This window comes from Camelus ferus, chromosome 1 (assembly GCF_009834535.1).
Source record: "Camelus ferus isolate YT-003-E chromosome 1, BCGSAC_Cfer_1.0, whole genome shotgun sequence".
NCBI lineage: Eukaryota > Metazoa > Chordata > Mammalia > Artiodactyla > Camelidae > Camelus > Camelus ferus.
In genome coordinates, this window is record NC_045696.1 from 39,554,975 (window position 1) to 39,571,095 (window position 16,121).

Sequence of the window (16,121 nt, forward strand, 5' to 3'; positions counted from 1 at the left end):
ATTTTGTAGGCACTCCATAAAATCTTATGGTACTTTGTGATCAGGCAGAAAGATTAACTGCCATCAAATGACAGAACAGTAAGTGTCACAGAACAGTAAAAGGATAAAAATGATACATGTGCTAGAATTTTTAAAAAAGAATGAAATCTTGCCTTTTGCAACAATATGAAAGGACCTAGAGGGTATTATACTAAGTGAAGTAAGTCAGAGAAAGACAAATACTATATGATTTCATTTATATGTGGAATCTAAAAAGCAAAACAAATGGACAAACATTAAAAAAAAAAAAAGAAACAGTTATAGACACAAAGAACAACAGGTGGTTGCCAGAGGAGAGGGAGATGGGGGAGGAAAGAAATAGGTGAGAGAGGTTAAGAGGTACAAACTTCTAGATGTAAAACAAATGAGTCACACAGGTCTGAAATGTATAGTGTGGAGAATATAGTCAATAACTAAGTAATATCTTTGTATGGTGATATATCATAACTAGACCTATCATGACGATCATTTTGAAATGTATGAGGAAAAAAAAATCACTATGTTATGTAACAGAAACTAACATAGTGTTGTAGGTCAATTATACTTCAAAAACAAACAAACAAACATGCAGACAAACTCAGAAAAAGAGATCACATTTGTGGTTACCAGAGGCAGAGGGTAGGGGAGAGGGGATTGGACGAAGGCAGTCAAAAGATATTACAAACCTCCAGTTATAAGATAGGTAAGTACTAAGGATATAATGTACAACATGATAAAAATAATTAACACTGCTGTATGTTGCGTATGAATATTAAGAGAGTAAATCCTGTGTTCTCATCACAAGGAAAACTTTTTTTTCTTTTTCTTTAATTTTGTTTCTATCTGAGATGTTTAATGTTCACTAAACTTATTGTGATAATTATTTCATGATGTATGTAAGTCAAAACATTATGCTGTATACCTTGAACTTCTACAGTGCTGTATGTCAATTATATTTCAATACAACTGGAAGAAAAAAAAAGAAATATTTGCCACAATGAGAAGTACTGAAAGCTGGAATAAATTATGATGCTATTTATTCCAAAACAAGGAAATGGAAAACTACAACAGTCCCATCCAGGCAGGATTAGTCATGGCCTCCAGCCTTTAGGAGCAAAGGTTTGTGTCACCTACCAGGTAAAGATAACCAGCTGAGGTGCTTGTTGAAGCCAAAAAGAATACAGAGTGGGTAGTAATAGAAGGTGGTTATAAATATCAGCTACAGCCACGTGACCAATCAGAAATGAAGACTATAATGGCCATGAGTATTAACTCATCATTAAGGAATATTAATAAGCAGCATTTCTTCCTATTGTTTTATTATGAATACATTTGAGGTTTCAACTGTATGGGTTCAAGGTCAACTGTATATCTTTGTTTTCTTTCCTTTCTTAATCCCTCATCACATAACATAGATGTATTGACTTTATATTATGGTCAATCTTTATTGATTATATCTGAATATTAACTTAATAGGATTTAAGTTATAGCATTTCAAAGAGAAAAGTAAACATCAGTCAAGTACTTTACTTTCTCTTCTGGGAAAGGGGTTTGTACATTTTTGATTGTATGCAGAATAGTTGAATCATGTTAGGCAGAATTATGACCTTGTCATTGTCTTTCTTTTGAGATTAAGTATGGTTTAAGGAGATGGGTATGGGTGCCAAGTTGATAAGAGTTGGACTTGGTTAATTTTGTGTCCGCTTGACTGGGTCATACAGTGCCCAGGGATTTAGCTGATGTTTTTCTGGATGTGTCTGTGAGGGTGTTTCTGGATGAGATTAGCACTTGAACTGGTGGGTTCAATACAGCAGATTGCCCTCCTCAGTGTGGGTGGGTGTCATCCCATCCACTGAAGGCTTGGAGAATATGAAAGGCAGGAGAAGGGGGAATTCACCCTTTTTGCCTGACCACTGGAGCTGAACATTTGTCTTCCACCCTCAGACAGACTGACATCTTCAGTTCTCCTGGAATTCAGGTCTTTGGACTTAGACTGAATTACACCACCAGCTTTCTTGGGTCTCCAGCCTGTAGACAGCAGATTGTGGGACTTCTCAGCCTCCATAATCAAGTGAGCCAGTTCCTCTGTATAGATATATCTGATATCATATATATGTATATATATCGTCAAGATTTATTCCTTTCTTGCTTTTTCTTACCTAATATTCCATATAGATATTCACATAATACCTGGTCCCATAAATTGGCATAATCCATTAACTACAGATAAGAATAAAATTAGTCCATACCTGAATTTTTATTTGTCTTTTGGATTGTAACAACAACAACAAAGACTTAATGACTAAATTTTTCAAATTATACCAAAGCAAGGGAAGTTGCATCGAAATAGATATATACATATCATACTGGTGGCATTTTAAATATATTCCATCTTTTTGGAAATAGCTTTGGTATCACATGTTTATGGAGCATTTTGAATTATTTTACATGGCTTTAGAAGCTACATATTTTTGGAATTAACCAGACATCTACTAGTGGGCCATGGTTTTTGTTCCAAGGTCCTTAGATGTTATCAATTAGTTGGTAGATAATTTATCTCACCATTTCATATAAATTGACCAGTTTGGTTTTGAAATCTATCAGGAGATCTAAGACTGATAATTTTTAAATAAATTTTACTTGTGAATTTTTCAACTTCTATTTCTCTAAATTATTTTAAAATTTATAAAATGATTTCAAGAAAAAAGTTCAATCTTAACATAGCTCTAGAACACTTAAGTGAATTAGAAACCTAGTAGATACAAAGAACAACAAGATTTAATGATAGTATATGGTTTTGTTTTTTTTCAAATTAGCCCTGGAGCAAAAGGAAATAATTTTCCTCCATTGTTTGCCATTAGCTGCTCCTGTCTGCCTACCCCTGACTGCATTCAGGCCATTGCCAGTAAGTAACCTGCAGTTCTGGCTGGAAAGGGGGAAAAGGAAATGTAGAAACTTGTAGTTCAGAGCTGGCCTCTCCTAAAATTTGTCTTCCTGTGCCTCTCAGCAGCGTATTTCCTTAAAAGGATACTCATGTATATGCTTCCTCCAAAATCTTGAACTTGTTAATGATGCCCTAGATAGGGTCAAATGGAAGACTCCATAATGAGAGAGAAAAACCACCACTTGGAACAAAACTCCTGGTGAGATGCTCAACTCTGCCGATGATTTCAGCAAATCATTACCTTTCTAGCATCAGAGTTCTTACCTGTAAAAAGAGGAGGGTGTCTAGCTTTTCAGTTCTGAATCTCTTTTCTGCTGTGACACACCTAGTGGATGAAGATCTCATAAACAAAAAATGTCCACTGAGGAAGCCCCAAAACATTTTCAGAGATAGACAGCAAAGAGCAGGTAGATTTTTAAAAATCTGTTTGTTGGTGGCTTTATTTTAACATAATATGTGAGGCTATGATATATATAGTCCACTGAGAGCCAAATAAAGGGTCAGCGAATGAATTTTATTTCCCTCTAGTAGAGTGACTGATATAATGGTTTATGGAGACCTGTTTGGTTTTGACATAGCATTTCTAAAAGCCTTTATAAACTTGTGAGTTAAGAAGACTGCCATTTATTTCAGAAGCAAAAATAGAACTAAATTCTTAAAATTTTCTTTTCCAAAATGATATTTGATATATTTAAGTTCCTTACTCCAAGATAAACTAAACTGAATAGATTTCTTTTTGCCTTGGCATATTTCATCTTCTGATGGGACTCTCTAAAAGGGGAATAGAGCAAAGAGCATGTGCTCCCTGGAGCAATGTTTCTGGGAATAATGGTTTGGAAACGCTTCTGTGATGATGAGTATCAAAGATTTAGAGAAGGAGACCTTGGTCCTAATTCTGCTGTGATGTTAGGAAAATCATTGAAGTTTCAGTTTCATCCCGTGTAATTACTGGTGCACAGCTGTATTTCCAAGAACTAAAGTAAATACAAAATAAATGAGTAAATTCTTAATAATTAATATGTTGTTGGATGAGGACAGATGCTTATTCTTACTATAGACAGAGTCAGTTCTTGTGACACATTTAAAATTTCTTCCTACTGACTGGAGTCATGGGAATTTGTTCCAAACGGACAATTTAATAAGCACCCATTAAGTGACCTGCTATGTACTTTGAAAAATTCCTCTCTCAATTATTACTCCCTCTGCCCCCTCCCCGAATGTAACCACTATCCTGACTTCTAATGCCATCATTTAGTTTGGGGGACATTTTTATTCTGGGTTTTTTTAAGATTTGATTGTGATAAGTACACAGCATGAGATATATCCTCTTAAACTTTGAGTGTACATTGTTGTTGACTACAGGTACAATGTCGTAGAGTTTATTCACCTTACTTTAACTAATACTTTGTCTGTTGAATAATACCATCATTTAGTTTGGCCTGATTTTCAAGCTTAATACATATTGAATCATACAGTGTGTATCAGTTTGTATCTGGCTTCTTTCATTCATCATGTTGATGAAATTCATTCATATTTTGCAATAAACAGGAGTTTGTTCATGTTCACTGCTGAAGAGTTCTTCCATTGTTTGAATACACCACATTATATTTATCCATGCTTATGTGGGTAAGCATTTGTGGTGTTCCAAGATTGGGGCCATTATGAGTAGTACCGTGACAATCTGTATTCATGTGTATGCATTTCTGTTCGGAATGTGCATAAGAGCCGAAATTGCTCTGTCATATGGTGTGTGTACAAACCATTTTCATACACACTGCCAAGCAATTTTCTACAGTGGCTGTGCCAATGTGCTCTCTCACAACCAGTATGAGAGTTCCTCTTCTGTATCTCTGCACTTGGTATTGACAGTTTTTTCTTTTTCAATTTAGCCTTTCTGTTGGGGATAGGTTATCTGACTGTGGCTTGATTTACATTTCCCTGATAACTAATGGGGTTGAACATCTTTTCATAAATTTGCTGATCATTTGGCTATCCTCTTTTGTGAAGTACTTGTTTAAAAGCTTTTCTGAGCATATTTTAAATTGGGTTGTCTGTCCTATTGTGATTTTTTTAAGTAATTCTTTTTTTTCTTTTTTTAAATTGAGTTATAGTCAGTGTACAATGTTGTGTCAATTTCTGCTGTACAGCACAATTCTTCAGTCATATATAAATATACATATATTCATTTTCTTATTCTGTTTCACTATGAGCTACTACAAGATATTGAATATATTTCCCTGTGCTATACAATGTGAACTTGTTTATCTATTTTATATATACCTGTCTGTATCTGCAAATCTCGAACTCCCAGTTTATCCTTTCCTACCCCGCTCCCCCTGGGAACCACAAATCTATGTTTGTGAGTATGTTTCTGTTTTTCATATAAGTGCATTTGTCTTCTTCTTTTTTTTAATATTCCACATATAAGTGATATCATATAGGTATTTTTCTTTCTCTTTCTGGCTTACTTCACTTAGAATGACATTCTCCCGGGACATCTATGTTGCTGCAAATGGCATTATTTTATCATTTTTAATGGCTGAGTAGTATTCTGTTATATAAATATACCACAACTTATTTATCCAGTCATCTGTCGATGGACATTTAGGTTGTTTCCATGTCTTGGCTATTAGTAATTCTTTATTTTTTTCAACATTTTTTTTTATTGAGTTATAGTCAGTTTACAATGTTGTGTCAATGTCCAGTGTAGAGCACAATTTTTCAGTTATACATGAACATACATATATTCATTGTCACATTATTTTTCATTGTGAGCTACCACAAGATCTTGTATATATTTCCCTGTGCTATACAGTATAATCTTGTTTATCTATTCTACATATGCCTGTCAGTATCTACAAATTTCTAACTCCCATTCTGTCCCTTCCCTCCCCTCTTGCAACCACAAGTTTGTTTCTGTTTTGTATTTATGTTCTTTTTTTTTTTTTTTTTTTTTAGATTCCACATATAAGCAATCTCATGTGGTATTTTTCTTTTTCTTTCTCTTTCTGGCTTACTTCACTTACAGTGACATTCTCCAGGGACATCCATGTTGCTGCAAATGGCGTTATGTTGTCATTTTTATGGCTGAATAGTATTCCATTGTATAAATATACCAATCTTCTTTATAATCTTTTATAATAATCTTTATAGATAATCTTTTCCTACTTTGTGGTTTGCCTATTCATTATAGTAATGATGTTTCCTGATTAAAAAGAAGTTTTAAATCTAATGTAGCCCAATCTTATCCTTTATGGTTAGTCCTTTCATCATGCTGAAGAAAGCATTTCCTACCCCAACACTTACGGAGATACTCTTCTGTGGTTTCTTTTAAGAAGTTTTAGATTTTTTTAAACTTTGATTTTGGTCTAAATCTACCTGAAACTGATTTTTTTTTAATGTGGTGTGGAAAAGGGATTAGGATTTACTTTTTTATGCATATAAATATCCATTTCATTCAGTACCATTTACTTGCAAAAAATATTCTTTCCTCACTTCTCTGCAGAATCACCTTTCTCATTAATTCACTCTCCATATGTATGTTCTTTGGATACACTAATTCTGTTTCAATACTCAATTTTTGGTTCTTAACTATTGCAATAGTGTAGTAAATACTGATATTTAGTACTGTAAGTTCTCCAACTCTTTTCTTTTTCTTCAAAATCGTCTTGGCCCTTGCATTGCCATATGCATTTTAGAATTAGCTTGTCAGTTTTTTCACAAACCCTGCTTGGGCTTTCTTAGAATTGTTGTAATGAAGAAGCATTGAATTTTATCTCAGTGCTTTTTTGTTTTTATTAAAATGATTACGTGATTTCTCTATTCTGTTAATGTAGTGTAATCCATTGGCAGATTTTCATTAATGCTAAACTAACCTTGAGTTCTTGGAATATGATACACCTACTCATGATGTATTGTTCCTTTTATGTATTTTTTTGCTAATATTTGGTTAATATTTTTGTACCAACATGATACTAAAATTTGATACTAAAGTTTGCTAGTGTTATAAAATGAGTTGGGAAGAGTTACCTCTTTTTTTATTCTCTAGAAAAGTTTGTTTCTTTCTTAAGTATTTAGAAGAATTTCTCACTAAAGTCATATGGGCCTAGAATTTTATTTTTTGCATAAAGGATTTTAATTACAGATTCAAAGATCCAATTTCTTAAATAGATATAGGATTATTTGTGTTTTTCATTTCTTGTATGTATTATGATCAGTTTTGATTTTCTAGGAATTCATCGATTTTATCCAAATTTTCAAATTTATTGGCATAAAGTTGTTTAAAATATCTTCTTATGGTGTTTCTAATATTCATAGGATCTGTAGTGATGTATTCTTTTTTATTGTTGATATTATATATGACTTCATTCTTTTTCTGTATCAACCTTAACCAGGACTTTATCAATGTTATTATTCTTTTCAAAAAACCAACTTTGAGTTAATTGATTCTCTCTATTATAAATTTGCTTTATATTTTATTAATTTATGCTTTCATCTTTATTATTTTCCTTCTAGCTTCAGTGGGTTTACTTTACAGTTCTTTCTGTAACCCCTTGAGATTAGAAATTTAGGTATCTGGATATTTAAGTTTTTAATTTATAGACTTTTTAATATTTGCACTTAAATCTATAAATTTCCTTTTAAGCGTGGCTTTTGTCCAACTAACAAGTTTAGATATCTATATACTCACTATTATTCACTTTAAATATTTGCTAATTTTTATTGTGATTTTTTTAATAACACTATGCATCATTTAGAATTATACTGTTCAATTTCCAAACATTTGGAAAATTTCTACTTTATGTCTTTTAAGTTCACTTTTCTAAACTGACTTCATTGAGTTATAATTTAAATACAACAAAATGTACTTATTGTAAGTTTATAGTTCAGTTAATTTTGACAAATGTATGCACCTGTGTAACCTCAAACAATTTCAAGATATTATGCGTTGCCATTGCCTCCCATAGAGATCCTTCATGCCTCTTTGCAGGCAGGAGCAGTGGAGTCCACGCTGGAGGCCAGCACTCTCCTGCGAGGAGGCTGAGGCAGGCTGCACGGCTTGTTGATGAGGCGGTGGTGACCTCATGTCAATGATAAGTTTGAGGACCTGAGAAACAGATGGGGTCTAGAAGATTTAAGGAGGTTCCTCAATTTGACCAATGCAACTTCTCCCAGGAATCTTGACCTATCAAAGCCTTTGGTGGCTTTATAGTTCCCAAATGTCTTTTAACAATGGCTTTATGTATTGCCCAGCATCTCTAATTCTCAAGGGAAGGTTTGGTTTGCAATGAACTACTTCACATTACTAAAAAAGTACAAAAAAAAAAAAAAAAAAAAAAAAAGCACTGCTATTTTTTAAAGATCTTATAATAGTAACACAAAATGTTAACCCCAAGTACCACTGACACCCAAACATATCTAAAAAACTAGTTGACATTAGCTGCACAGTAAAATTAGTGGGACACCAAGATGCCAGCTCACCTCTTAGATATAAATCACCCTTCACCTCTCTATTGGCTCCTCAGATAAGTTCAGTTGACATTTTCGATGTCAACTTGCTGTTGATTTCCTTAGAGTAATCACTGACTGTATTACTCATCTAGTGGAACTTCCCATCCTTACTAAAACACTAATCAGGGGTGGGCCCATTAAAGAAGGGCACAGAATTTTCCAGTTACATCATCCCCATGGCAGAGAGTTCACAACTGCTTTGTTACATATTTACTATGTGTTTAATTCTGACTGCTGCAAAAACTCAACTCATACTAATCATTATCTCTCCTTCCTTTTCCCAGCCTTAAACCTACCTCTGGTCTAATCTACAGTCTGTAACTCAACTCCTTGTGGCATACGCTAAGAATTTCAGAGTCTCCTCACCTGTTGTTCCAAAACACTACTCACCTGTATCAACCCTGCAGTTTTTAGCCTCTTCCAAGTTAGGTCAAGGATATTAGTTCTTTTTTTTTTTTTTTAAATTGAAGTATAGCTAATTTACAATGTTGTGTTAGTTTCTGGTGTACAGCATAGTTATTTGAAACCTCCTTATAGAAATTTACCTACTGTATCTTTTCTATATTTTTATGCAATATGAAACAGGAAATACCAATGTAAGGAGCTCTATTAGGACTTCTAAATAAAGGTCTTTTCTTCAATTTGCTACCTTCTCGGAGCACCTGAGATGCCTCTCTTAGTAAAAAGATCACCTTTTGGAGAATGTTAATAGATGAATGCTTAATGATACAGTTCATAGAAATCCAGAGATATTTCATTAGCTTCCTCAAAATAACAAGTTTACTACAGAGATTTTAGGATAATAATCTTTCGTTACTTCTTCCTAATCTGTTATTGTCACCACCATGGGTCATCCTTGTCACAGCAATTTGAATATGTGTGGCCACTGGGAAATGATGACCTTTTCAAAGGAATGATGAACTTTCTTCAGCAAAAGGACTGTGTATGGCTGTGGTACCTTGCTAGAGCCTAATCTATGGGCTACCATCTCAACATCAAGACATACCCTATCACAAAATTGTGCAGTTAAAAAAAAAAGTGTGTGCAGTGTGATCTCAGTTGTATGATATATGTGTCTATAAAACATGTAGTGCATGTATGAGAATTCATACTAAAATGTTAACTGATTATATCAGGATTATGGAATTATGTGTACAAGCTAATTTCTATGCACTAATTTGTGTTTTCATCACTTTATTTATTGAGCATATAATTTTTTTCAAAAAAACTTAAAAGCAAACTGGTCAGAAGCTTTGCTTTCTTAGGTAAAATACATGTGTTATGCTCTTATAGGTAAGTCAGGAAATAAAAATAAAATGCATAGAACAGGATATGGTACATTATCTGTTCTCAGAAATGTTAGCTGTTTTGTTATACTGCATAAGAAATTAAATTGATGTTTTTCATAAACTGCAAATTTAAAATATCTATAATTTAATGATGTGGGTCTTAAAAGAGTATACAGATCTGCAAAGGAACCAAGTAATGTACTAAAACTGCTTGCTTCATTTTTTTTAAATGAGGTATAATTGAAACAGAAAAAAAAAAGATTTATAACGACTTTCAGGCAAAGGAATATAAGAGATTTGAAATCAAAACTCTTTAGCTGTGAGTGCTGCCCCTGGTTGGCTAGGGATGTAATCTGGACAGAAAAAAAAAATGAAAAACTATTTGGAGAGAAAAATGATGAGCAAAAGAAGAGTGGAAGAGGCAAAAGAGGGCAGAAATGGAAAGGAGAGAAGAAAGTTGGAGAGAATATAAAGATTAGTTGGAGGAAAGAGTAAAGAGAAAGATAAAGTGAGTAATGGAAGAGTGGCATCTACAATGTTACTTACATATGCCAGGCATTCTGCTAAGTGTTTTACAAAAACTGTCTCATTTAATTTTTTAAACAACTCTCTGAAATTGGCATTTTATTGTCCCTATTTAACATATGAGAAAACAAAGGTTTTTAGAGTTTAAGTGATTTTCCCCCAGATCATGTATTGCACCTCTTTAATGAGATATGCTTTGTCTCTTTGAATGTCACTTTGGCCTGATTTATCTTCTTGGGGTGTGATATCCCACCTTCCCATATTAGAAAATAAATGAAAGAATATCTGCTCCTTATTTGATGTCCTCTCTATTGTCATTGTTTTCTATCATCCTGTGAATCAAGCAGACTTAATAAGGCTTAAAATAATATGACGAGAAATGTCATAATTTAACACTAATACCATGTTTGTATTTTCCAAACTAAATATTAAATCACTAATTTTGACATTATATTCACAAATTTATTATATATAAAATTTTACTAAAGTATAAAGAGAAAAATCGCAGAACACTTTTTTGAAAAGCATTGAATTAAACAAAATCTGGAGAACTTTTTTATGAATTTTAATGCTGTCACCATAAAGGACTGATATCTGTAACACTGCTCATTTAGTAAGAAAATTATTCCCCTAAAAAAGCTAAATGGGAAGAGTGGCTGCTGTGAAGTTTTATACTCAATATTTGGATAAAAGAGTTCTGGGTTGATAATCAGAGGGTCTGGGTCTAGATTATAGCTCCTGCTCTGTCAGTTGTGCAATCTTTGCCCCAGCCCCTAACTTTTCTGGGCCTTAGTTTTCTGGTCTGTAAAATAAGTTTTCAACAATACGTTGCAAAATTCCTATGACTATATAGCTTTTAAAAAGACAGGGCAGGGAGCTCTCCCATGAGAAGTATTAGATCAAAAAGAACTTTAAAATTATATATTTTACTGTTTCTAATAGTTTGCTAAATTTTTTTTCACATGTTTAATCGTGACTATTGACTTTTACTTGGTGCCATAAATTACAGGAGACAAGAGTGGCCAAGGTGGTGGAGTAGGAAGACCTTGAGTTCACCTCCTCCCATGGGCACACCAAAATTACAACTATTTACAGAGCAACTATTGATGAGAAAGATGTGAAGACTAGCAGGTAAGATCTTTTGCACCTAAAAATATAAAGAAGGAATCACAATAAGACAGGTGGGAGAGGCAGAGATGCAATATAGTCAGGACCCTAAATCCTGGGTGGGCAACCCATAAATGGGATAATTTCAGCTGGAGAGGTTCTCCACAAGAAGTGAGGGGCCTGAGCCCAAATCTGGCTGCACAGTGCAGGGCTCCTACACAAGGAAGGTGAGCCTCCCGAACACTTGGCCTTGAAAGATAATAGAGCTTACTTTCAGGAGAGCCAGAGGGCTGTGGGAAACAGAGACTGTAGTCTTTTTTTTTTTTTTTTTTCCAGTTTTATTAGGTAGAATTGTTACAATTTGACTGCACATAGACAATATATTGCATGTAAATACATATACACAATATACTGCACATATTCAGAGAGACTAGCCTTAAAGGGTGCATACAAAATCTCACATGCTCCAAAATTCAGGACAGAAGCAGTAATATGAAAGAAGCCTGGGTCAGACCCACCTGCTGATCTTGGAGAGCCTCCCATAGAGGTAAAAGGCAACTGCCACTCTATTTGGGGACATAGATGCTGGTGACAGCCATTTTTAGGTGTTAGTCTACCATGAGGGCACTGGTGCTGGTAGGCACCATTCTGGAAACTTCCCTCCAGCTTGTCAGCTCTGAGACCTGGCCCCACCCACCAGCCTGTCAGCACAAGTAGAGGAACACCTCAGTGCAAGCACATAGCTAGGCAGGGTCACAGCCCCACCAACCAGCAGCTCAGCAGCCTCCATACAAGACAAGTCCTGGCAACCAACTGAACTGGGGGCCAGCCATGACTACTGCATCACCCACAGTAGTCAACCTGCTACAGCAGAAGGGCCCAGGAAGCCGACACAGGGGGCACTTCTAGAGCAGATAGCTCTGGTGACCAGAGAGAACACATAGGAATCTCCTCCTCTAAGACTGGGAAATGTAACCAACTCACCAAATACAAAGAAACAAAAACAGTGAATTAGATAAAAATGAGCAACAGAGAAATATGTTCCAAATGAAGGAACAAGATAAAACCCTAGAAGGAGAACTATGTGAAGTGGAGATAAGCAATCTACCCAATAAAGGTTCAAGGTAATAAACATAAAGATGCTCAAGGAACTCAGGAGAAAATGTATGAACAAATGAGAAGTTAGAAGTTTGAAACAAAGGATTAGAATATATAAAGAAGAACCAAACAGGGATGAAGAATACAGTAACTGAAATGAAAAATACACTAAAAGAAATCAACAGCAGATTAGGTCATACAGATCAGTAAACAGGAAGACAGGGTAGTGGAAATCACTGAAGCTGAACAGAAAAAAACAAAAGAAAATTTGAAAAATGAGAACAATTTCAAAGACCTCTGGGGCAACATCAAGCACACTAACATTTGCATTATAGGGATTCCAGAAGGAGAAGAAAGAGAGAAAGGGGAAGAGCACACATTTGAAGACGTAGTAGCTGAAAATTTCCTTAACCTGGGAAAGGAAACAGATACTCAATTCCAGGCAGCACAGAGAGTCCCTAACAGGATCAACACAAAGAAGACCACACTAAGACATACTGTAATTAAAATGGCAAAATTAAAGAAGAGAGAGTATTAAAAGCATCAAAAGAAAAGCAACAAGGGAACTCCATTAAGGCTATTAGCTGACTCTTCAGCAAAAACTCTGCAGGCCAGAAGGGAGTGACATGATATATTTAAAATGTTGGAAGGGAAAATACCTACAACCAAGAACACTCTACCTGGCAAGGCTTTTATTCAGATTTGATGGAAAGATAAAAAGTTTTACAGACAAGCAAAAGCTAAAAGAGTTAACCACCGTGAAACCAGCTTTACAAGAAATGTTAAAGGTACTTCTCTAAGCAAAAAAGAAAGGCCACAACTAGAAATATGAAAATTTCTAGGTAAAGGAAATCTCATTAGTAAAGGAAAATATACAGTAAAGGCAGTAAATCAACCACATATAAAGCTAGTAGGATGACTGAAAGACAAAAGTAGTTAAATCATCTGTATCTATGATTAGTAGTTAAGGGATACACAAAGCAAAAATATGTAAAATATTAATTTAAAACAGTAATCACCAGCAGGGGAAAGTGAAAATGCAGGGTTGTTAAAATGCATTTGAAGTTAAGAGATCAGCAACTTAAAATAATCACATATATATAGATTGCTGTATATAAACTTCATGGTAACCACAAGCCAAAAATAAGTAATAGATACACAAAGAAAAGAAAAAGAAATCCAAACTTTAACACTAAATTTAGTCATCAAATCACAAGGGAAGAGAGCAAAAGAAAAAGAAAGGACTAAAAAAGAACTACAAACACAACCCCAAAACAATTAAGAAAATGGCGATAAGTACATAATTTTCTATAATTACTATAAATGTAAATGGACTAAATGCACCAATCGAAAGACATTAAGTGGATGAATGGACACAAAAACAAGACCCATGTATATGCTACCTACAAGAGAGTCACTTCGAATCTAAAGACATACACAGACTGGGGGAAGTGAGGAAAAAGATATTCTATCCAAATGAAAACAAACAAACAAAGCTGGAGTAGCAATACTTATTCAGACAAAATAGACTTTAAAACAAAGATTGTCACAAGAGACAAAGAAGGACATCACATAATGATCAAAGGATCAATACAGGAAGAAGATATAACAATGGTAAATATATATGCATCCAACATAGGAGCACCTATATACATAAGGGGAGAAATGGACAGTAACACAATAGTAATAGGGGACCTTAACACCCTACTTACATCAATGGGCAACTCATCCAGATGGAAAATCATTAAGGCAACACTGGCCTTAAATGACATAGTAGACCAGATGAACTTAATAGTTTTATATAGAATGTTCCATCCAAAAGCAGCACAATACCCATTCTTTTCAAGTGCACGTGGAACATTCTCCAGGATAGATCACATGCTAGGCCACAATAAAAGCCTTAGTAAACGTAAGAAAACCGAAGTCACATCAAGCATCTTTTCTGGCTACCTTGCTATGAGACTAGAAATCAACTACAAGAAAAAAACTGCAAAAAGCACAAACATGATTAGGCTAAATAATAAGCATAAATAACAATAAAAATATGACCAGTAAAAATAAACTGAACAGCGAATAGCTCACTGAATAAATCAGAGAAATTAAAATATACTTGGAAAAAATAATAATGAAAATACAATGACCCAAAATCTATGGGACACAGCAAAAGAAATTCTAAAGGAAAAGTTTATAGCAATCCAAGACTAGCTCAAGAAACAAAAAAAATCTCAAATAAACAACCTAACCTGAAGGAACTAAAAAAGAACAGACAAAACACAAAGTTAGTAGACAGAAAGGAATCATAATGATCAGAGCAGAAATAAATGAAAGAGACTAAAAAAAATAGAAACGATTAATGAAACTAAAACTGGTTCTTTGAAAAGATAAACAAAGTTGATGAACCTTTAGCCAGACTCATCAAGAAAAAAAGAGGGCCCAAATACATAAAATCAGAAGTGAAAAAGGAGAACTTACAACCAATACCACAGAAATACAAAAATTAAAAGAGATTACTAAAAACAACTATATGCCAATTTAAAATGGACAACCTAGAAGAAGTGGACAAATTCCTAGAAATGTAAAATCTCCCAAACTGAACCAGGAAGAAATAGAATGTATGAAGCCAATCTTCTGGATCAATTACCAATAATGAAATTGAATCAGTAATAAAATAACTCCCAACAAACAAAAGTCCAGGACCACATGGCTTCACAAGTGAATTTACCAAACATGTAGAGACAAGTTTACCCATATCCTCCTCAAACTATTCCAAAAAATTGCAGAAGTAATACTTCTGACTCATTCTATGAGGCCAGCATCACCCAGATGCCAAAACTAGACAAAGATATCACAAGATATTAAAGAAAATTATAGGCAAATATCACTGATGAATGTAGATGCAAAAATCCTCAACCAAATATTAGCAAACTGAATTCAACAATACATTAAAGGATCATATGCTATCATAATCAAGTGGGATTTATCCCAGGGATGTAAGGATGCTTTAATATTCCCACATCAGTCAATGTGGTACACCATATTAACAAATTGCAGAATAAAAACCATATGATCATCTAAATAGATGCAGAAAAAGCTTTTGACAGAATTCAGCATCCATTTATGAAAAATACTCTCAACAAAGTGTGTGTAGAGGGAACTTGCCTCAACATAATGAAGGCCATATATGACAAGCCCCTAGCTAACATCATACTCAATGGTGAAAAGCTGGAAGCATTTCCTCAAAGATTGGGAGCAAGACAAGGACGCCATTTCTCACCACTTTTATTCGACATAGTATTGAAAGTCCTAGCCACAGCACTCAGACAACAAAAAGAAATAAAAGGAATACAAATTGGAAAGAGAAAATAAAACTGTCACTGTGTGCAGATGACATGATTCTACACTTAGAAAATTCTAAAGACACCACCAAAAAACTACTATTCATCAGTGAATTCAGTAAAGTTGCAGGATGCAAAATTAATATACAGAAATCTGTTGCATTTTTACACTAAGAATGAACTATCAGAAAGAGAAATTAAGAATGCAATGCCATTTACCATCTCATCAAAAAGAATAAAGTATCTGGGGATAAATCTAGCTAAGGAAGTAAAAGACCTGTATTCAGAAAACTA

At 34.3% G+C, this 16,121-nt stretch overlaps 1 long non-coding RNA gene across 4 annotated transcripts in view; it reads left to right on the plus strand.

Annotated features, from left to right (window-relative positions):
* LOC106729154 overlaps nucleotides 1-16,121 on the plus strand; it is a 91,306-nt gene that overhangs the window by 42,969 nt on the left and 32,216 nt on the right. For all 4 annotated transcript variants that reach the window (XR_004323522.1, XR_004323523.1, XR_004323524.1 and 1 more), the window contains exon 8: nucleotides 11,297-11,418. This is a non-coding gene — a long non-coding RNA (uncharacterized LOC106729154). The remainder of the gene's footprint in view (nucleotides 1-11,296; nucleotides 11,419-16,121) is intronic.